The sequence below is a fragment of the Bactrocera neohumeralis genome, unplaced genomic scaffold (genome assembly GCF_024586455.1).
Source record: "Bactrocera neohumeralis isolate Rockhampton unplaced genomic scaffold, APGP_CSIRO_Bneo_wtdbg2-racon-allhic-juicebox.fasta_v2 cluster09, whole genome shotgun sequence".
Classification (NCBI taxonomy): domain Eukaryota; kingdom Metazoa; phylum Arthropoda; class Insecta; order Diptera; family Tephritidae; genus Bactrocera; species Bactrocera neohumeralis.
In genome coordinates, this window is record NW_026089622.1 from 13,545,836 (window position 1) to 13,570,391 (window position 24,556).

General features: G+C 34.4%; 1 long non-coding RNA gene and 1 pseudogene across 1 annotated transcript; both read left to right on the forward strand.

Moving 5' to 3' along the window:
* The first annotated feature begins 1,046 nt into the window (after window positions 1-1,046).
* LOC126764582 (uncharacterized) lies at window positions 1,047-1,494 on the forward strand. Its single transcript, XR_007668084.1, has 3 exons — window positions 1,047-1,145; window positions 1,200-1,407; window positions 1,467-1,494. It is a non-coding gene; the product is annotated as an uncharacterized LOC126764582 (long non-coding RNA).
* A 2,359-nt stretch (window positions 1,495-3,853) lies between these two features.
* On the forward strand, window positions 3,854-4,331 carry LOC126764566 (NADH-ubiquinone oxidoreductase chain 4-like; annotated as a pseudogene).
* Window positions 4,332-24,556: the final 20,225 nt, after the last annotated feature.

The following is a 24,556-nucleotide window of genomic DNA, read 5'->3' on the forward strand; positions in this document are numbered from 1 at the left end:
ATATATACAGCAGATCTTCCAACTGCTAACAATGTATTAACTTCAACAACTAACAACTGCCACATTCTGGCATCAAGAATATTAGCGGAGCTTTTAAGTTCTGTCGAAGAATAGCTAGCGAACTGGCGTATAAATGTGAATGAACAGAAGTGTAAGCATGTTACATTTACGCTTAGACCAAAAATATGCCCGGCAGTAAAAATAAACAATATTTTAGTACCCCAAGCGAATGAAGCAACTTATCTTGGTATTCACTTAGATAGAAGGCTTACGTGGAGAAAACACATTGCTAGTAAAATAACATGAATAAAGATTAGAGCTGCAAATTTAAATCGGCTTTCAAATAAAAACTCCAAACTTAGTCTAGACAATAAAGTGCTTTTGTATTGTGCGGTCATAAAGCCGATTTGGATGTATGGCATTCAACTGTGGGGTACGACCTTTGCAACTAATATTGATATAATACGCGTAACGAAAATATCCATAAAGACCTTGGTATTCCTATTGTAAAGAGTAGAAGATAGAAGAATTAAAAAATAGATATCGAGATCACCCAAACCCTTTGGCTAATGCTTTGGTATATTTCTGCGATCAAACACGCCTTAAAAGAAGAGACATGCCTGCGTATTAAAGAGCAACGTATCACCAAAACAGCTCAATCACTTGCTTGAGCCTGTCTAGTTTTTAAATAGATTTAAGATTTCATAACTTATTGTTAGGCTTAAAAAAAAAGAAGATCCAATAAATAAAATAATATTGAAAAAAAGGTAATATTATCAAATTACCTCAATGATATTTACTCTTTTATTATTCCAATCTTAAGATCTCTAGGTATTTATAAATAACAAAGACTATAATTTTAAAATATTTTCAGATCCGGAATATTTTTAAAGAACAATTTTATATTTCAAGACATTTCTAGAAGAGAAAGAAATACATTCGACTTCAACAGATTTTATGAAGAATATTGTAAGAAAATTTAACTTATTCAAAAATAAAGTGCTAATAACATTTCAATTCAAAAGTATTCCCGCAAACTGGTAAAAACTTCCCCAAAAAGTTTCAAAATCGACAATCACCTAAATTTCTGCCTAAACGGCAACAATTTGGGCGAACTATTGCAGATCACCATCATAAACTGAATGGTAAACTAAATTTGACACCAGAAATAGAGCCTTTGCTAATCAAAATATTCATAGATTATAGTAAATATATATCAGACTCAAAGTCTCGGAATATAGACGAGGATGAACAGCCATGTTCTTCATGTGGTGGCAAGAATAAGAAACCTCCCACAAAAACTGACAGCAATATAATGACTAGGAATATTAAATGTAATTGCAAAGGATATCAACATGAATGTCTATGCAGCCCGAGAAAAGCTCCACGCTCATTATACGATACCTGGTAAGTTTTATATAAAACGTGAAATGACTTCAGTAAGATTCAGTTACTCCAATTAGCAGGTATTCAGTCTTCAACATGAATGCGCCCTTGCCGTTCCTAACAACGAAATTGAGGATATTCCGCAAAAAGAAAAATATTTGGTTCCAAACTGCTCCATCAATAACGTATTTATTACATTTTTAAACAATCCTTTTATATTTACAGCGAACATTTTTTATCAAATAAGACTCAAATATTTTCATCCGTATGTCGATAGTCGCACTAAAGTTCTGTACACATTTACATAGTACTTATGTATGCTCATATTATCATTTGCGTAAACTCAATTACACAAACCTATGGTCAAGAAAAATTTTATACAAATTTATACTTGTATGTAAATTACAACAAAGGTCCTAGCATTATAAAAAAAACTATAACATTCAATCAAACTTTTCTGCCCGCAGCAGGTATCGTTGTTAACAATTTTTTTTCTCTCGACGATTGCTGAAGCTGCAATTTGGCAAAAGCGCAGGAAGCTAAATAATCACAAAAGCATCAATACTCATATATGCCATCAACTTACGTGTACGTATGTGAAAACATTCGTTTTGAATATATCAAACGTTTCTTCAGGTGTTAAAACAGGTTGCCCTATTAGTTTTTGTTTTGCGTACGGGAATAAAAAGAGGTCATTAACAGAAGTCATAAGGTTACCACTTCCCGAAATATCAAGGCAATCTACGAAATAAAAATATTATATTCTCAAAACTCGGCTGACTTGCCGCCTCAAACGAACATCGTGCCATTATACACTCGCAACATGTTTCTACAGAAATTATAGCTTTGTGCATCTAACGGTTTTTTCCAACAATCAAAAAATAAGTCTATACAGAGATAAGTATACTATGAGGGAACGAGATAGTAAGACTACATATAATTTAAATGGTCTTGTCAAAATAATCATTAGTGTTTAGTATACGCTTGTATTTCTAAATTATATAAAATGCATTCGGCGATTCTCACGATGAGTGACTTTATTCAATTTTCACCGCTAAAGAAAGCCTCTCCAAAAATCTATTCATAATAGGAACAATATATTTTTTTAAGTAGTTGGAAGTTAGATATAAATTTTTCTATCTGATAATAAGAAAAAATAGAAAACTGTATGTAGGAGGACCTTCCCGTTACAAGTAAAAACTCATGTTTGGAGGGGCTTTCTTAGAGGTGTCTAGGAACCTATTTTTCCGGGAACCAAACGAAAAAAAAATTTTTTTTTGAATCACTCTAATGTATGTATATCTTATCCACATTTTGTCGTATGCATACATCTTAACCTAAGTAAATATATTTGAGTGCATGCGTATTTCATATTAAGGGGTCAGTGGGGTTATCTCGCCTGTTTTTTTGGCATTTTTTTTCATAGAAACTTTTACTCTACAACAGAACTTTTTTCACATACTATTATTTTGTTTTTATTATTTTAAATTATTGTACTAATTATTTTGTTAAATATTTCTTATTTTTTAGGGTTTGATGTTATTTCTTATGGTCTTATTCTGTTGAGATTTTGAATTTGTACTCTTATGGTTTATGCTAGTGAGTCTGTTTTTAAATATAATAATTATAAAAATTTATTTTTATTCAATGTTTTAATTTTGTTGATTTTTTTAGTATTAGCTTTTAGAAGAATGAATTTATTTATATTTTATTTATTTTTTGAAAGTAGTTTAATTCCTACTTTATTTTAAATTTTGGGTTGAACCGGAACATCTTCAAGCGGGAGTTTAATTATTATTTTATACATTGTTGGTTTCTTTACCTACATATATTGGTTGGAATTTTTTATTTATAATGGGTTGTCAAAAAAGTCTTGCGGTATTTTTATTGATTTTTTTTTTTATTGAAATTGAAATGAATTTTTGATGACTCATGCCCAGCTCTTGACCGATGCTACGGCTGCTACTATGCCGGTCTCTTTCGACCAATTCAGCGATTTTATCGCAATTTTCGACGACAGGCCTTCCGGAGCGTGGCGCATCTTCGACCACCTCTACACCAGAACGAAAACGTTGAAACCATCGTTGTGCGGTGGAAATGGAAACTGTATCGGGTCCATAAACTGCACAAATTTTATTGGTGGCTTGAGATGCATTTTTGCCTTTATCGTAGTAGTACTGTAAAATATGCCGTATTTTCTCTTTATTTTGCTCCATGTTTGCGACGCTATAACTCACGAACGACTTAAAAGAAACGACAATCAATCAAACACGTGTTAGCGTGAAATGAGCTTTCCAAAAAGGTATAGCATGACCCGATGCGACAAATAAAACTAGAACTACGCGCTTTCAGCGCCAACTAGCGAAAATACCGCAAGACTTTTTAATATAATAATTTAAATACAATAAATTTTTATTTATTAAGTATTTATTTATTTAATTATGATTTGTTGTATTTATCTTTAATTTTGGCTTTTTTAGTTAAAATAGCTATATTTTTGGTCCATCTATGGCTTACTAAGGCTCATGTTGAAGCCCCTGTTTTAGGGTCAATAATTTTAGTTGGAATTATACTAAAGTTGGGGGGATATGGGCTGTTACGGGTTTTCTCTTTTTTGCAGCTAAGAGGTATTCAATACATATAATTATGTATGAGTTAGTATTAGATTAGTGGGAGGAGTTTTAATTAGTTTAGTTTGTTTACGTCAAACTGACTTAAAGGCTTTAATTGCTTATTCATCAGTTGCTCATATAGGAATTGTTTTAGGTAGTCTAATAGCTTTAACTTATTGAGGTCTTTGTGATTCTTACACTTTAATAATTGCTCATGGGTTATGTTCGTCTGGATTATTTTGTTTACCTAATATTACATACGAACGATTAGGGAGCCGAAGTTTATTAATCAATAAGGGTTTATTAAATTGTATGCCTTCAATAACTTTATGATGATTTTTACGTCGATTACGACGTCTGTGAAATTAGTGGCCTATTAAGTTATCTTAAAACTAAAATTAATGTCAAGGAATTCAGCTATAAATCACAACGTGATGGTAATGTATGAATCGTGGTTAAGACGGTCGATAAATATAGAGAACTCATCAAAGTGATGAGAAATGATAATATTCAATTTCATACGTTTCAACTAAAGCAAGACAGAGCCTTTCGTGTAGTAATCATAAATCTTCATTACACTACGCCATTGGAAACAATTAAAGCCGAGGTTGAGCTGCTGGGGCATGCTGTTCGAGGTGTTAATAACATAAAAAGTCGCATTACAAAGGAGCCACTAAATATGTTTTTCTTAGATAATACTAACGCGGAAATTTACAACGTAAAATATATTGGAAACGCTGTTGTTAATATAGAATCACCAAAGAAGGTAAGCGATGTCGTTCAATGTTTTCGTTGCCAGGAATTCGGTCACACAAAATCATTTTGCAATAAAAAATTTAAATGTGTTAAATGTTCGCTACAACACGCAAGTGACAACTGTCCAAAAGAAAAAAACATTCCAGCCAAATGTGCTAATTGTTTCGTGAACCATGCTGCCAGTTATAAAGGCTGCATAATTTATCAAAAAATTATGTCCAACAAAAGGTCTGCTACCAATGTTTTGGTTAAGAGCCAATCTCAAAATTGTCGGTCCAATTATAGCCAGCCAAACTTCATAAGGCCAAGTAGTCAATTAAATAACTTAAACCTCAACAACAATCAGCCAACTTATGCTCAGGTAGTGGGAAATGATAATATAAACAATCAAGGCGATGCATTGTCAAGAATTGAAAAACTTCTAGAAAAACAAGCTGAGCAAATAAGCAATTTACTTAATACGATAATGCTCCATGTAAATAAATTATGTATGTATCGGGTGATTTTTTTGAGGTTAGGATTTTCATGCATTAGTATTTGACAGATCACGTGGGATTTCAGACATGGTGTCAAAGAAAAAGATGCTCAGTATGCTTTGACATTTCATCATGAATAGACTTACTAACGAGCAACGCTTGCAAATCATTGAATTTTATTACCAAAATCAGTGTTCGGTTCGAAATGTGTTTCGCGCTTTACGTCCGATTTATGGTCTACATAATCGACCAAGTGAGCAAACAATTAATGCGATTGTGACCAAGTTTCGCACTCAGTTTACTTTATTGGACATTAAACCAACCACACGAATGCGTACAGTGCGTACAGAAGAGAATATTGCGTCTGTTTCTGAGAGTGTGGCTGAAGACCGTGAAATGTCGATTCGTCGCCGTTCGCAGCAATTGGGTTTTGGTTTGGTTTGACCCGTAAGTTGGCCACCAAGATCATGCGATTTAACGCCTTTAGACTATTTTTTGTGGGGCTACGTCAAGTCTAAAGTCTACAGAAATAAGCCAGCAACTATTCCAGCTTTGGAAGACAACATTTCCGAAGAAATTCGGGCTATTCCGGCCGAAATGCTCGAAAAAGTTGCCCAAAATTGGACCTTCCGAATGGACCACCTAAGACGCAGCCGCGGTCAACATTTAAATTAAATTATCTTCAAAAAGTAAATGTCATGAACCAATCTAACGTTTCAAATAAAGAACCGATGAGATTTTGCAAATTTTATGCGTTTTTTTTTTAAAAAGTTATCAAGCTCTTAAAAAATCACCCGATAGATATTCGTTGTGCCATATGGAATGCTAATGGACTTTCAAATCACTATAATGAAATAAATTTATTCCTAAAATCTCATAATATTGACATAATGCTAATTCCTGAGACTCAGTTTACTAGAAAATCATATATCGTCCCCTCAATATAACAATAGCGTATGTGCTCATACGCCATTATTTTTTTATTGCATATTTAGAATCTCCATCATTGATTCTATGTCTGGTCAAAATTTCGTCAAATTCTACTTCCACAAAGTGGGTCAAAATGTCATTGGAAAAAATGGTGTATAATTTCATGTTCAAAAATTTCGTTCAATAAGTGTATAAGCTCATATGCGCTATTTTGCTTGAAATTGCCACTGCAAAGTTGTTAAAAGAATAATAGTGTATGCGCATTATACTCCATTTTAGCCTGTAGAAATGAATACAATTTATCAAAACTTTAACTCATACAATAGCTTATAATAATGTACACTATTGGTTGAGAAATAGTTTTATTCCGACCATTTCTATACTCCACATAAGCTGTTTTATTTTCAATACAAATTCGAAAGTTTTATCAGAAATTTACAAGAGTAGTAGCCTATGCGATTTTTACGTTGTTTTGACTACTCTCAAAGCCAAACAGGTATGCAAGAAGTTTTTTTTAAATACTTTGAACTTGTCAGACGGCGCAATATCTGTGTTAGCCAAGAAGATGTGCCAAAATGAATTTACTGATAAGAGGGGTCAACATGGTCACCAGAGAAAATTAGACGAAGAGACAGTTGCGCATATCAAACAGCACATCGAGTCATTTCCAGCCGTCGAAAGCCATTACAGTCGAGCAAAAAGTCAACGACTTTATCTTGCCTCCGACTTAACAATATCAAAAATGTACGATTTATTCAAAGAACTCCACCCGGACGCTATCATTAAAGAAAACGTTTATCGCCGGATATTTTGCATGAATTATAATTATTCTTTCCACCGTCCAAAAAAGGACACCTCTTAACATGCGAGATGTACAAAAACCCTGAGGACAAAGACTCATTTCAGAAATCCTATGATGAACACATCTTAAATAAGACAAAGGCAAGAACTAACAAGCAAACTGACAAGGAATCAGCTAAAAGTAACAGTAATTTAAAAGTGTTTACTTTTTACCTCCAGTCAGTGTTAACGACTCCTTGTAGCAACGTAAGCACGATGTATTACAGTCGAAAGTTCGCCACGTATAATAACGCATTTTACGACATTGCCAGTGGAGAAGGTTACTGTTTTCTATGGGATGAAAATCAGGGTCAACGAGGATCGGACGAAATTAGGACCACAATATGGAAAATGATGAACTCGTTAGACGAATCGGTAACCGATGTTATTCTCTACTCAGACTGCTGCGGGGGACAAAACAGAAGCAGGTTCATTGCTACTCGATTGATTTATATCAACAATACCTTGAAGCTTAATTCGATAACAATTACATAAGTACCTCCAAAGCGGACACACACAAATGGAAGCAGATTCGATGCACTCTGCAATAGAACGTGCGAACGGCTCGCAGTCATTTTTTTTTTAACTTACGAGGTGGAAACAAGCGAAATTGTTTAAATGAGCCAGATGTAGCAGAGGAAGAGAATGAAGACGAATGAATTTCTAGTTATTTTTGATTTGCGCAATGTATACCTTCATTTGTCATAATTTTTTGTTTATCGTAACCCAAATTGGAAAGTAATGAATAAATTCCACTGAATTAACAAAACTATGAATTAATTACTGTTTTATAATGTTACAAATTGATATATTTGAGATCAAATCTTTTAATAAAAATACCGTAAAATTATTGAATAAAACAGCGTATACCATACAAAATAAAATAGTGTATCAGATACATCATACGAATTCCTTAAAAAATAAAATGGCCTATATGGAGGACTTGCGCTTTGAATAACATAATTATGGTCTTAAAGGATGCGTAGAATAAAAAAACTTGGAAAATTTAAAGACAAGAAACGGTATAATGTACTCATCGAAAAATCCACTATGAAGAATTTTTATTTACCGCGATATTGAGGTTTTAATAGACATCTGATTTGACAAAAACTTTGAACTCGATTTTCTCAAAACTAAAAAAAAATTATACGCTATTGTTATATCGAGGGGACGATATATACTATACACAAAAGGGTATGAAGTCATAAATGCTAACCATCCGTCTGATAAGGCACATGGAGGTGCAGCAGTTTGTTAAAAACACTGTTAAATTTAACAAACTTGATAACTTGAATTTAGTAAATATACAAGCTGCAGCTATTCAAATTAAATGTATGCATATTGATGTATCTATAGCAGCGGTGTACCTACCTCCCAAAGGAACTGAGCTATTTAAATATATAACAAAGTTCAATTACTCAACTATTTCTACCGGAAAACCTACATTCTGGCCTAGTGACCCTCGAAAAAGACCGGACCTGTTAGATGCTGTGTACAAAGGTATATCACAACGCCAACTCCACATTAAGGAAAGCTTTGATTTAAACTCTGATCATTCACCAATAATTGTAACTTTTGGAACTACTGTGTCAAGTATGGAAAAACCATATAAGATTATTACGCAAAATATGGATATAGCAGCATTTGGAAACTGGCTTGTAAATCGAACTAGTTTAGATATACCCTTAAAATCTGGCGATGAGATTGATTTAGCAGTTGAAAATCTTACAAATACCACTCATGAAGCGGGATTTCTTTTCACTTCACAATCAAGTGTTAACGAAGTTAAAAAACCATTTCTTCCCCTTGAATTAAGACGGCTAATAAAAGAAAAAAGATTACTCAGGAAAAGATGGCAAATTAGTCGGAGTCCTCTTGACAAAAGAATTTTGAACAAGACAACCAATGATTTAGAGTCCAAACTGCGAGAAATAAAAGATCAAGAAATATCAGAGTATCTAAGAAATTAAGATCCCCATGCAAACAACCCTGAACATAACAGTTATGATATCCACTTCACCATCACATAAAATATTAATATAAGTTAGTCATATTCTTTGATTCAATAAAGCAAGAACTACATGTTCTTGAGATAAATATTTTAAATAATGTTTTAATTGGCGACGAGGATGGGATACGCGGAAAAGTATCTTTGAAGAATCAAGGACTTTTTTTATTTCAATACATTAACGCGTACACAATAAAATTTAAAACTCCTTAAAGAATTAAGGCAGTGAAGCATACTATCCTTAAAGAATTAAGGTAGTGAAAAACAAAAATCTTACAAACCAACATTTTAAAAAAATCCTGTATAAAGGGAGTTATTTGGACGAAATTCCTACAAGAAGACAACATTTACAAAAAAAAAAATCCTGCATAAAGTGAGTTATTTGGACGAAATTCCTACAAGAAGACAACATTTACGAAAAAATCCGGCATAAAGTGAGTTATTTGGACGAAATTCCTACAAGAAGAAGACAACATTTACGAAAAACCCTGCATAAAGTGAGTTATTGGCACAAAATTCCTACAAGGAGAAGACAACAACATTCACAAAAATCCGGCATAAAATGATTTTTCTTATATTACTTTATGCATCAGTGCTACTCGACACAGGAGCACAATACCTAGAAGTTGAAGACTTGACAGACAACCACGGTTATATACCAATTAAACTGAAAGACACAGAAATTATCGAAAACTACTTAAGAGTAATACATATTATTAACACTACTCAATACTTTGAAACAGTAAATATTTTACAAGACAATATACATAAACTTTCGGACACATATACAAATGTTACTCCTCTATTAGGAAGCGTTAACAAAAGCATGGACATATGTAGGACAAAAATTAAAAACTTAATTCCTAATTTTAGACAGAAACGAGGACTAATAAACGCAATAGGGAAAGGACTTAAATTTGTAGTAGGGACAATGGATAGTGATGACGAAAAAGAAATTATGGACAAAATTCAAACTCTAGAAAAAAGTAAGACTGAAACAATGACCGCCCTAAACGAAATGAATTATCTAGGTAGTTCCATAGAAAACAAAATATTGAATATCACAAACCATATTAACAAACAACAGAAAACTATTCAAAAATATATAAATAAGTTTAAAACCGAAATCCAAAACAAAATTCTCAATTTAGAAGACGAAACAAATTTCCTCGAAAATATTTTTCAGATTAATAACGACATCAACTTGTTAATAGACCACGTTAATGAAATAGGACATGTAATTTTTAATTCATAACTAGGAATAATTCCATCAGACATATTGACAACTGAAGAATTCAATTTTATTAACCAAACAGAATCTTACCTACACACAAAGGTATCCGTTACATATAAAGAAAAGTTAGTAATTTTGACATTGAGCATCCCAAAATTTTTAAATGAAACATTCGCTGAAGTTCTATTTGAACCACTACCAAACACTCAAAATAAAACTGTAGTTTTAAACGAAAATACTGTCTTAATATGTAAAAATGAAATATATGAACCAAACACTTTAGAATATAAGAAATTAACAAAAATAAATGATAACTGCTTAACAAACATTGTAAAAAATTTAGAACCTAATTGTAATATGACTACAATGAAAAACCAAGAAGAAAAATAAATTTATTCAGGCTTACTTATATTTAAGAATTACCATGATAAAATTATTACCAATTGTGAAAAACCACGAATATTTGAAAATTTAAAAACATTTTTGATAAAATATGAAAATTGCTTTGTAAAACTAATTTAAAAATCTATGAAAATTATAAAATAAATGTAAAAGAAATGTTTATCCTAAACAAACTAGCATTAAGAGTTAAAGAAAATAATATATCACTCCCGAATTTAAATCTTAACGAAATACATTTTAATCAAACAATAAAGGCTGTAAAACATAACCTTTCTAGAAATGCAATAATAAACACTGGGAGTAATATAGGAATTCTAATGATTTTTATCTGTACTATTATTATAATCTGTATAGAAAACAATAACAGAACTTATGTAATCTCTTCGTCGGAGCCTCAGGCTAACGGTGGGGGAGTTATGATATCCACTTCACCATCACATAAAATATTAATATAAACATACATATATATATATTTACATACATACATACATGTACACTTAAACATACTTACGTCGTTAAAATAAACTAAGTTCTTTTGTTGTTTTCCACTTAATTGTGGGTAACGTATTTTTCATAAGAGGCATCGAACTCTTTAATTTTATCATTTGTTTATAAAATAGTCGAAATTGCATTGACACTATTTGTAACCAAATTCTAAAGAATTTTAAGTGCATTTCCGCTTTGCTGCAAGTTTGTTTTTACGATCGACATTCTTAAGAGGCGTTGCACTTATTGATTTTGCTGATAAGAATTGCTTTCTTTCTTTACTAGTAATTTCGTATTTAAGATTAAGAATTTTTGTAAACTAAGTTAGTCATATTCTTTGATTCAATAAAGCAAGAACTACATGTTCTTGAGAGAAATATTTTAAATAATGTTTTAATTCATAACCTGTGGAAGGCAACCAAATATCTACAGAGACCCACTAGGAGAAATACGATTATAGAAAATAGTTATGGTCACAGGTGCAGAGATAATCAAAAGAAAGCCGAAGCTTTTGCTTACCATTTACATTTGGTTTTTAGACCAAACGTAATTCCAGATAATGAAAACACTACTGAAGTACTAAACTTCCTAGAATCGCCTTGCCAGATAAGCCTGCCTATTCGAAGAATTTCTATCAAGGAAGTAACGACTGAAATAAAGAAAATTAAACTTAAAAAATCGCCTGGTTTTGATAAAATTGATGGTCTTACTTTTAGACACCTGCCCCAAAAATGTATCAGACTACTTGCTTACATCTACAATGCTATGCTCAGACTCGACGATTATCCAAGTCAATGGAAATGCGCTGAAATAATAATGATTCCAAACCCCAATAAACCGGAGCACTGCCCTTCTTCATACCGTGCAATTAGTTTACTGGCGACCTTCTCTAAGATATTTGAAAAGATAGTTTTAAAGTAAATGTTACCTTTTTTATAGGACCAAAACATATTACCTGAACACCAGTTTGGGTTTAGAAGGGGGCATGGAACTCCTGAGCAATGTCATCAAATTGTTAAAATTATCACGAGTGCTTTCGAATGTAAGCAATACTGCGCAGGGGTCTTTTTAGATGATAAATAAGCATTTGATAAAGCTGACCTACCGATCGCTATTGGCTTAGAGGTAGCAACTAATGCTGATGATACGGCATTTATCGCCACCAGTTTTAATCCTAGTGATGACTCACTTCACTTACAAGAACAACTTAATATTGTCGAAAAATGGCTAAATAATTGGAAGATAGAAGTAAATACACAGAAATCCGTTCAAATAACGTCTACGTTAAGGACTGAGAAATGTTCCCCCGTAACATTAAATGGCTCCATTATACCTGAAAGTGAAACTGTGAAATACCTTGGTCTTTATTTGGACAGACGTCTCACTTGAAAGATACACATAAAACAAAAAACGAAGCAGCTCAAATTGATGTTGTTAATTATTAGCCCTAATTTAATTAGAATTTTGTTAGGGTGAGATGGGTTAGGGTTGGTATCTTACTGTTTGGTTATTTATTTTCAAAATGTTAAGTCTTATAATGCTGGGATACTTACTGCTTTGTCTAACCGGATTGGGGATGTGGCCTTTTTATATAAATGCTATTGCTCATAACACTGAAGATGTTAGGGTAATTAAATAATTCTTGGATGTAGTGCATTCTATTTAGTAATTTATAAAAAAAGAAAATTTTATTTTTACAATGAAAATGTAATGTTTTTATTAAACTATATAAACAGAAGTACAAATGGAGTTTAACCATTAAAAGATAAAAGTTAGCAGCTTTTTCTTGAACGTCATACTTCCTTAATTGGAGGATATTCTCAGTTCTATCATTAACAGTGATAAGCCTCTTTTTGGCTTCAATTAATAACTAGTAATTTAACTAATATTTAAGTTTACTAGAATAAGGGTATTATATACCTAAAATTAGGTCGAAACTAATTGCAATAAATCGCTTCATATTCTTAATTATAAGGTAGATTGATATTTCAATACTTTTTGAATGCAATCCAATCCAAAATGGTGAGTTTTAGAAAAGTGATTATTTAAATGGCGAATTAAGAAATGTTGTTCCAATTAATACATGAATTCCGTGGAATCCTGTTGTAATGAAAAAGGTAGAGCCATAAACTGAATCTGCGATAGTAAACGATGCTTCAAGATACTATTTGCATGCTTGTAGAATAGTAAAATAAACTCCTAAAAGAACTGTAAAAAATAATCGTTGTGTTGCTTGATAGTGATTACCCTCCATTAGTCTGTGATGAGCTCATGTAACAGTTACTCCTGAAGATAGTAATATGAGATGCGTTTTTTCACTGGCGGACACGACTTCTCATGTTTGGATCATCTGAAACACAAATGCCCTATTTATTCTTAAAAAGTACGTGAATGGTTATCGTCCCTACTAGAATCATGAAAAAATGTTGAAAATAAAAGAGTAATTAACTTTCTGTTCTTTTACATACATTTTGGCATAACAAAAAAGAAAAAACGTTACCTTTGGCTGCACCTAAAATAATATACCCTTCACAGGTTCTTCATAGTTCTTTTAGTAACTATGTGTTCAGCTTGTATGGAAGCTATATACTTTAGTAATCCGATCGGAACAATTTTGTCGGAAATTATATTATTACCTTAAGCAGTAATCCGTGTCAAATTTGGTGAAGATACCACGTCAAATGCGAAAGTTTTCCATGCAAGCCCTTGTTTCCGATCATTCAGTTTGTATGGCAGCTATATGCTATAGTTACCCGATCTGAATAATTTCTTCGGAAATTACATTGTTGTCTTAGAAAATAATTTATACCAGATTTCGTGAATATTATGTATCTTGTCAAATGCAAAAGTTTTCCATACAACCCGACATTCCGAACGTTCGATTTGTATGGCCGCTATATGCTATAGTAAACCGATCTGAAGAATTTCTGCCGATATTACATTATTTCTATAAACAATAACTCACATCAAATTTCGTAAAGATATATAGTCAAATGTGAAAGTTTGCCATACAAGAACTTGACTCCGATCGTTCAGTTTGTATGGCAGCTATATGTTATAGTGGTCCAATATCGGCAGTACCGAGGAATGGGCAGCTTCTTGAAAAGAAAATGACATTCGCAACGTTTCAAAACAATATCTTGAAAGCTGAGGGACTAGTTCGTATATATACAGACAGACAGACGGACGGACAGACAGACAGACGGACATTGCTAAATCGACTCAGCTCTACATACTGATCATTTATATATACATACACTTTATAGGGTATAGTGTTACAAGTGGTGGGTCTAGTAGGGACGATAGCCAGGCGTTTTGTGAACATTAAAAAAAAAAATATTAAGCAAAACGGTTGAGTAGTTCGGCCGGAATCATATCCGCCAGTTTAAAAAAGTTTGTTTTGAGAAAAACGCGTTCAAAGATTGAGGTGAGGCACTCCGTGCGCTCCGACCGTTGAGCAGTATTATAATTTTTGGGCCCATTTCGAAACCATCCAATGGTAAAGTGGGTTTCTACATTAATTCTGAGGGTATAAGGGAACAGAAAATGGCAAAAAAAAAATTTAAGATTACCCTACTGTCCCCTTAATGCAAATGTGCCTTATTTGTATATGTATGTATGTGTTGCATTTAAATGCATATATTTTTATGTGTTTATTTATGTATATTAGGGTGTGCCATTTTGAGGCAACCTTTTTTTCAACTGAAAAACAGGCTCAAAACTTTCAAAATGTGTAAAAAAAAAGTCACTCGAAATATGAGCTCTTAATATTAATATTAAGAGGTGCCTCTTTCAAATTTTCTGTTTTCCATATAAATTACATGGAAAAAAAATCGTTTTTTTTGTGGTGGTTATTCTGCGGAGGTTATTATATGTGCACGCGATGGCTGCCAGTTGGGATGGTAAACTCGATTCCGATTCTACTCGAAAATCGAATTTTCTCGTAAAATAATCGATTTTTCAGAATCGATCTTCAGTAGTCGAAGTCGATTAAGAATCGATTCTTGACATTCGAAAAATCGATTATTTTACGAGAAAACTCGATTCTCGAGTAGAATCCGAATCGAGTTTACCATCCCAACTGGCAGCCATCGCGTGCACATATATATGTATGTATTTTAACACCAAAGATGTTAGTAACCCCACAGCCAACTTCCGGCACGTGTCTTAAGAATAGTTAACATTCAAATTCCCGGAATTAATTGCAATATTGGTTGTGCCAATTTTTATGCAACGGAAATCAATAATATTGCATTATTGCAGAAATATTAACTTTCCAAAGAATAGCTTGCGCAAAGCGCAAGCTGAAACAATATTGCTATTGCAGCAGTCTGCTCAGTACAATAAACTGGTGATGCAAATAATTAAGTGCATAGCCCTAGCTTTAATATAAATATAAGTACTTGTAAACTAGATCAGTTGGGCAGTTGTTAATTTAAACTCAATAAACGCGGAATCGCTGTCCGCCTAAAACTAAAATTGTATTTGTTTTCGCTCTCACGAAAGTGATAGCGTAACTGGCGCCCGAGCTAAATACAAAACGTAAAGTTTTGTATAATATACCGCGTAAAGCGTGAAATCAAAAAAAAAAAAAAAAAAAAAAAAAAAAAAAAAAAAAAAAAAAAAAAAAAAAAAAAAAAATTGTTTGTAACGCGTAAAGCATAGAACGTCGTATACCTAAAAGTACCGGTAGTGCGCGAGTGGCAAAATCTGAGTGGCAAAATCTGTGGTAAAATCAAGTGAAATACAGTAAAAACGTTAACTTTGTGCTGTGACCTTTAAGTGATAAACTAGTGACAGTGTGCTAGTGCCACCCTGCAGCAAATTACCCAAAACTGAAGAAGCAAAAAACCGCAGTTGTGAAGGCCCCTTAGTAGCTTCGGCAAAAAGGTGGTATTATGTACCAGCCTACACTCTAGGAAAAAAAAAAATTAAAACTGATAGTTAAAATAACGAAGATAACTAATTAAATTTATCGTCACCATAAAAAAAAAAAAAAAAAAAAAAAAAAAAAAAAGCCTGAAAAGCGACAAGCAAAGTAACAATATAAACAATTAAAATACATTCTAAAACAAACCATTTAAAGCTAAAAAAGGCTTCAAAATCAAACTCCTAAGGGAAACAGTGAGAAAAAATTAGTACAATAAAAAGTACTAAAATCACCTATAGCCAACAATTGTACTATCCCCAGCGACTACAACCGTTATATCTATACCAAGAATTGCATCAATCAACATCTCAAGAGGACACCAGCCCTGAGAAGAACATCAGCATCCAGGAAGCAGGATCAATATTAAAGTAAGAAAAATTTTAAAGTAACAATATTATATTAACAATTATAAGATGGCAAATCCAGACAATCTTGTTCGCCCCTCAATTCTCCAAAATAATGCAACACCTACTCCTCAGGCGGCGCGAAACGCTCAATTGAGCATTGACGACTTAACGACTCTCATAGGAAACATAGCAACAGACATTTTTAGGCAACAAGGACCACAAATAGTACAGTCAGCTCTTAACCCAAATGCTAGTTTGTCTTTAGCAACTGACCAAACTATAGAAGAAACCCACAGGACAAATTTAATAGACTTAGATAGGATACCCGACGTCGTTAAATGTTTGAAAGAATTTTCCGGTCACGCAGGCGAATTTAATTCATGGAGGAAAAGCGTAGATCGGATCCTAAAAATATACGAACCCCTAAGAGGAACCCCAAAGTATTACGGTATTCTTAGCGTGGTTAGGAATAAAATAGTGGGCAACGCAGACATGGCGCTAGAATCTTATAACACGCCTCTCGACTGGTCTGCTATAACAAAATGTCTTTCCATGCATTACGCCGACAAACGCGACCTGTCCACACTAGAATACCAAATGACCACTCTTATACAGGGACGAAATACAGTCGCAGAATTTTACCAGCTAGTTTACAAACATCTGTCCTTAATTTTAGATAAAGTAGGTTGTCTCGAAATGAGTAATGAATCCTTGCGGATGATGACACAATCCTACAGGGACAGAGCATTAGATACCTTCATAAGAGGGCTGAATGGCGACCTCCCAAGGCTGCTAGGAATAAGGGAACCTGTTGACCTGCCCCAGGCCCTTCACCTATGTCTTAAGTTGGACAACCAAAATTTCCGCACGACTCATGCGCATACCTTAAAAAGAACGTACCAAAATAATCAAACCTTTTCAAGAAGGTACCCAATACAAGCTCAAAGGCAAGAGTTTTACCCTCAATTGGCACATATGCCACAAATATACCAATTGGACAGGCAACAACCGCCTGTACAAATCCCAAATATAAACGCTCCCCCAGGCCACCTAAGCCTCAACCAAGGCCAGAGCCTATGGAAGTTGACCAGAGTATACACTCGCGTAGAATTAATTATATGAATAGGTCACATCGGAACCAACTCCAAGGCAAGAGACCGCCATCGGTCACTAATTATCAGCCAAACAAAAATCAGAGGACTTTCCACATAGATACAACGGCGGTCGAGCAAAGCGAAGATGGAAGTGTTCAATACGGGGAACCAAGTGACATCCATTTTTTAGCATGAGTAGCTCTTCGCTCCCTTATTTCGAAGTGAAGACGGAGAGCGGTAACATTCTGAAGTTTTTAGTCGATACAGGATCTTCTAAAAATTATGTTAAGCCCGAATTAGTAAAAAAACGCATAGAAAACGAGAGTCCCTTCTATGCTAGATCTATTATTGGTGATATAAAAATCAGCGAGCATACATACGTGAAACTTTTCAAAATCGAGGATAAAATAAGATTTTATCTAATGCCTTCATTGAAAACATTTGATGGTATTTTAGGGAACGATACGCTTAGAGCACTAAAAGCAATAATACACACCGACAAAAATTATATGGTATTAAGAAACGGTTTTACTGTTAGCCTTAAACAGCTTCCTTCGCAAAGTGTCAACGTTATTAACATAAAAGAAGAAAATTTGTCTCCTAAACAGAGAGATGTTATGAGAAAAATCGTGAATACACATCCCAAGCTCTTCTCCGAGCCCGACGAGAAACTTACTTATACGACTAAAGTCGTTGGACAAATCCGGACTATCAATGACTCTCCTGTTTACACGAGATTCTATCCCTATCCAGCATCATTAAAAAGTGAGGTAGAATCGCAAGTAGAAAAACTTTTAAAGGATGGTATTATAAGACCCTCTAGGTCACCGTACAACTCCCCTGTGTGGATTGTACCTAAGAAAGCAGATTCAGCGGGAAACAAACAGTACCGCATGGTCATAGATTTTAGGAAACTAAATGCTGTCACAACCGCGGACAGATATCCAATACCTGAGATATCAGAAGTTATATCTCAACTGGGAAACAGCAATTTCTTTACTGTTCTCGACTTAAAAAGTGGTTTTCACCAGATTCCACTAAAAAAATCTGATATAGAGAAAACTGCATTCTCTATTAACAATGGCAAATATGAGTTTACAAGGTTACCATTTGGCTTAAAAAACGCCCCATCTATCTTCCAACGAGCGCTGGATGATATACTCCGAGAACACATTGGAAAATGTTGTTATGTCTATATCGACGACATCATCATTTTTAGTAAAACCCAAGAAGAACACTTTAATCACATAAAAATAATATTTAAAACCTTGGAAGAAGCCAACATGAAGGTCCAGTTGGACAAGTGTAATTTTTTTAAAAAAGAAGCAGAATTTCTTGGCTACGTTATCACCCCGGATGGAGTAAAACCAATCCTGCAAAAGTTGCGGCAATTGACAAATTCCCACAGCCCACAACTTTGAAAGATCTTCGTAGTTTCCTCGGTATGTCAGGATACTACCGAAAGTTTATCAAGGATTATGCGAAATTAGCGAAACCCCTAACAACCCTTTTAAGAGGGGAAGAGGGTAGAATTTCAAAAAACAAATCCTCGCAAGTAAAAATAAATTTGAGCAAAGAAGCGATACAAGCCTTTAATAATATCAAGCGCTCACTTACTTCAAAGGATGTTGTACTCGCATACCCCGATTACAATAAAAAATTTGAGCTGGTAACAGATGCTTCCAATTTCGCTATTGGAGCTGTTCTATCCCAAGATTCGAAGCCCCTGGCATTTATCTCAAGGACATTAAATAAAGCCGAAGAGCACTATGCAGCCAACGAAAAGGAAATGCTAGCCATAATTTGGGCTTTAAATTCATTCAGAAACTATTTGTATGGATCTGCCAAGGTCCAAATCTTTACTGATCTGATACCAGCCGCTAACATATGCGCTGAGCAATAAAAATAATAATTCAAAAATGAAGAGGTGGAAAGCCACTTTGGAGGAATACTCATATGAACTTTTTTACAAACCGGGCAATCAAAACGTAGTGGCGGACGCATTATCGAGGATTCCACCAAATGAGGTGCACATTAACACTTTGTCTATAGCAACAAATTCGGATGATAGCTCATTCCATAATTTAATATATAGTATCGAAGCCCCTATTAACGCTTTCAAAAATCAAATCTTCTTAAAGAGATGCGAAACCTCTACTTACCAATTTAAAATAGTATTCCCAACGTATCATCGCCATATAATAACGGAACCAGAATATTCTCAAGCAAATCTGATTTCAATCCTTAAAAGATACCTCAACCCTTCGGTAATAAATTGTATTAAAACAGAAGAATCCACAATGGGGAAAATACAGGAACTATACCCCTTGCACTTTAGTAAGTATCGCATTAGATTCACTCAAGCAGAAGTCGAAGATGTAACTAGTGAACAAGAACAGGAGGAACTCATAATTAGAACACATAACAGAGCTCATAGAAACAGCAAAGAGAATAGGACACAGATTTTGGAAAAATACTACTTTCCCGGAATGGCAAATAAAATCAAGAAAATTATTAAAATATGCGCCACTTGTAAAGAGAACAAATACGAACGACACCCACCCAAACCCCAACTACAAAATACGCCCATCCCAAAATTTCCAGGACAAATAGTCCACATAGACATATTCTTGGTCGGTAAAGAACTAATTTTAACTGCTGTAGACAAATTTTCGAAATATGCAGTAGCAAAACCCATTCGGTCTAGAGCAGCAGAAGATATCAGACAACCAATGAGGGATATTCTTTTCACTTTAGTACCGGAAACAATAGTAATGGACAACGAAAAATCCTTTAACTCAGAGACACTAAATTTTATGATTGAAAATGAGTTTGGTATTGAAATACATCGAACACCCCCATATACGAGTTGTTCAAATGGACAGGTAGAGCGGTTTCACTCAACCCTTCAAGAAATAATGCGTTGCCTTCAGGTCGAAAAAACGCATCGAACATTTTATGAACTTTTAGAAAAATCGGTAAAAGAATATAATAATTCTATACACTCTACCACTGGAAGGAAACCGATAGAAATATTTTTCGGAAGACGCGTTAGTAGCGATCCCAAACTGCTAGATATTGATAGGCAAGAAATAATTAAAAAACTAAAAGACAAGCAAACCGCCGACCTTTCTTTCCATAATAAAAACAGATTGACACCGAAACAATATTCGGAAGGCGATGAGATTTTCGTAAAGATAAATCGTAGATTAGGAAATAAATTATCAGCTAGATACAAGAAAGAAATCGTAGTACAAAATTATAACACTACAGTCAAAACAAAGTCAGGGAGAATAATTCATAAAAATAATATTAGGTTATCATAAGAGCTTAATTTTTCTTTTCTTTCCCTAGAAAAATGAGCACAGCAACAAGACTTTTGGTCATAATAATGACGATTCTCACCACCGTAGCACAACAAATCGACATACAAGACTTGACAAATAATAACGGATATATTCCCATCAAGACGGAGGAAATAAAAGTAATCGATCACTATAGCAAAATTCTTCATATTGTTAATATAACTGCGTACGAGGACACAGTGACACTAATCCTACACAACATACAAGGACTAACCGCCAATAGAATAGAAAGCAAGCACTTACTGGACACAGTCAATAAGAATTTTTTATTATTAGAAAAGAAGATTGAGAATCTTAACCCACACTTTAGACATAAAAGAGGCTTAATAAATGTATTAGGAAAAGGACTTAAAGTAGTAGCAGGTACTATGGACAGTGACGACGAAACCAAAATAAAAAACTCTTTAGAATACCTCTCAAACAACGGAAAAATCTTGACGGATAGAATCCATAATCTGACATTCGTAAATAATTTACTATCATCCCAAATACAAAACATTACTAATCACATAAATAACAAACAGATTGTAATAAGTGACTATTTGAACAAATTCAAGAACTTTATCCAAAACAAAATAATGACAGTAGAAGACGAAATTGAATTTATGCAACAAATTTACCAAGTTAACAATGACATTTCCCTTTTACGTGACCACATTGACGACATCGGTCAAATAATATTTTCAAGCAAACTCGGAATAATTCCCACCGATATTTTAACAGAGACAGAACTCAACTTGATTAATGACTTTGACAGCTACTCTAACATCAAAGTTTCCGTCGCCGTACAAGAACAGAATATTATCATAATCCTTAAAATTCCTAACTATTCACGAGATATCCTATCCAAAATCCTGTTCGAGCCTATCCCTAATGCCAAAAATAAAACAATCATATTGAAAAATTATGAAATACTAGTGGATAATATGAACAATATTTTTAATGTAAATGTAAAGGAAAATCTGAAACAAAATTTGAAAAAAATTGTAGATGATTGTTTAAAGAATATACTAAACTTCGAAGAAGCATACTGCGATATGCAAACCTTTGAAGAAACCGTTGTAAACGAAATTTTACCTGGTATACTAATATTTAAGAATTTCTATTCTGAAATTGTACACAATTGTAATAAAATGAAAATAAAAATTAAAGGAAATTTTCTTATTAAATTTGAGAACTGTGAAATTAGAGTAATGAATAAAACCTTTTCTAATGTAAAAATGAAAGCATTCGATCAATTTATTTTGCCAAATATGATAACAAAAATTAAATACCAAAATACATCTTTTCCAAATCTAAAGTTGAAATCTTTGTACTTAAAACAATTAAATCAAGATGATCACATTAAACTCTTAGTGAATGAAAACTATAAAACGCATATAATTAGTCTAAGCACTGATGTCGCACTAGTATTTATTATAGTACTAGTGGTATTCATTTTGGTATTCATAATTAAGCACAAGCACAAGCTATATGTATCACCAGTATCGCAAGGAAAAACTGAAGACGTTTCAAATTTAAAAAACGGTCCATTTTTACAAGTCGCAATATCTTAGAATATTTTACAAAAACACCGATTGGGGACAATCGATTTAAGAGGGGAAGAGTTAACACCAAAGATGTTAGTAACCCCACAGCCAACTTCCGGCACGTGTCTTAAGAATAGTTAACATTCAAATTCCCGGAATTAATTGCAATATTGGTTGTGCCAATTTTTATGCAACGGAAATCAATAATATTGCATTATTGCAGAAATATTAACTTTCCAAAGAATAGCTTGCGCAAAGCGCAAGCTGAAACAATATTGCTATTGCAGCAGTCTGCTCAGTACAATAAACTGGTGATGCAAATAATTAAGTGCATAGCCCTAGCTTTAATATAAATATAAGTACTTGTAAACTAGATCAGTTGGGCAGTTGTTAATTTAAACTCAATAAACGCGGAATCGCTGTCCGCCTAAAACTAAAATTGTATTTTTTTTCGCTCTCACGAAAGTGATAATGATTAAATCAAACGCAGGTGTAAGACACGTCCGTTTATTACAGCAATCCAAAGTAGAAGAGATCTTTACAACGACAGTAGTACAAAAGTTGAACGAAATATAAGACGTAAGGAATACTAAGTAATTGAGGAACAACGCACAGGGTGCATCGTGTGAAATGAAATAATAAATTTAAAATAAATCTTAGACATCCTGCCCGGTCGAAGCAACTGCTTCGAAATCATCCGGTCGTAAAGGCAAGCACAGTTTTTGTACTGCCCGGGTGCACACGCCATTAGAAGTCATCAATGTTGCGTTTCGAACAAGGCCATCACCGCTAGGATGTACCTCTATTACACGACCCAGTCGCCAATGTGTTGGGGGGAGGTTTCCATGTCTGACCAGGACAATATCTCCCACTTGAATATTTTCGGTACGCCTGCGTCACTTGCTTCGTGATTGTAGAGTCGCCAAATACTCTTCACTCCACCGATGCCAGAACTGTTGATGGATTCGTCGTAACCACTGCCAGTGCTTTAGTTGGTTAGATGGAATTTCCGCCACGGTCGGTTCTGGCACTGCGATAAGTGGAGCGCCAATGAGGAAGTCTCCAGGTGTTAGCGCATATTTGTCTTCAGGGCCATCAGTCAGCGGTATAAGCGGACGCGAATTCAAACAAGCTTCAATTCGTGTCGCTAGTTTTTGTAATTGCGAATGCCACATCGCCTGATTACCGATGACACGAACCAAATGTCGTTTCGCGGACTTCACGCAGCCTCCCACAATCCACCTTGATGGGGGGCACTTGGGGTTATAAAGTGCCAACTCGTCCCAACGTTTGCGAGATATTGTTGATTTTGTTCACTGTGCCACGAATGTTGTAGCGTGGTCGCTATATAAGTCACGACACAAACCGCGTCGACTAACAAAACGCGTGAAAGCGTCTATAAACGCGTTTGATGACAAGTCATCCACCAACTCGATGTGGACAGCTTTGGTAGCCATACATACGAAAACTGACAGATAAGTTTTCACTGTACTGCGAGATCTTCTAGTGCCAGTGCGAAGTGAAAAAGGACCGCAGTAATCTACACCTGACACCTAAAATGGCCGAGATGCGCTGACCCGATGTGGTGATAGTGAGGCCATCTGTAACGTAATGGTAACTCCCCGATGTCTTCTGCAAATCACACATTTATGTACCATACTGCGGACAACTTGCCTTGCATGAAGAATCCCATAGCGGTAGCGTAGGGTCTGCAGCATCAGCTGTGCACCGCCATGAAGAGTGTCGATATGAGTTTGGTGAACAATCAGCCTAACTAAATCGCTAGCCTTCAGAAGTATAGTTGGATGACGATTTTCTTCTACCAATGCTGATCTATGAAGGTGGCCGCCTACCCGGATGATACCATGATCATCTATGTAGGGGTGCTAGTAGGGGGCTCGAGGATGATAAGTTGGTTGCATCGCGCAAACAACGTAAGTCTTGAGGAAACGCAGACGATTAATCAATACGAATGAGCAATTCAAGCGCATTATCCATCTCTGGGGCTGTAACAAGATGTTGTCGAAAATGACGATACCTTGGTAACCAGCGCAGAACTATAGCTGTAGTTCTGATAAGTCGTTTGATGGAACTAAAACGCTGTGTTAGTGGAATATGTTGTCCATCTATACGCCGGGTGATAAGCTGCAATCTAATTGAG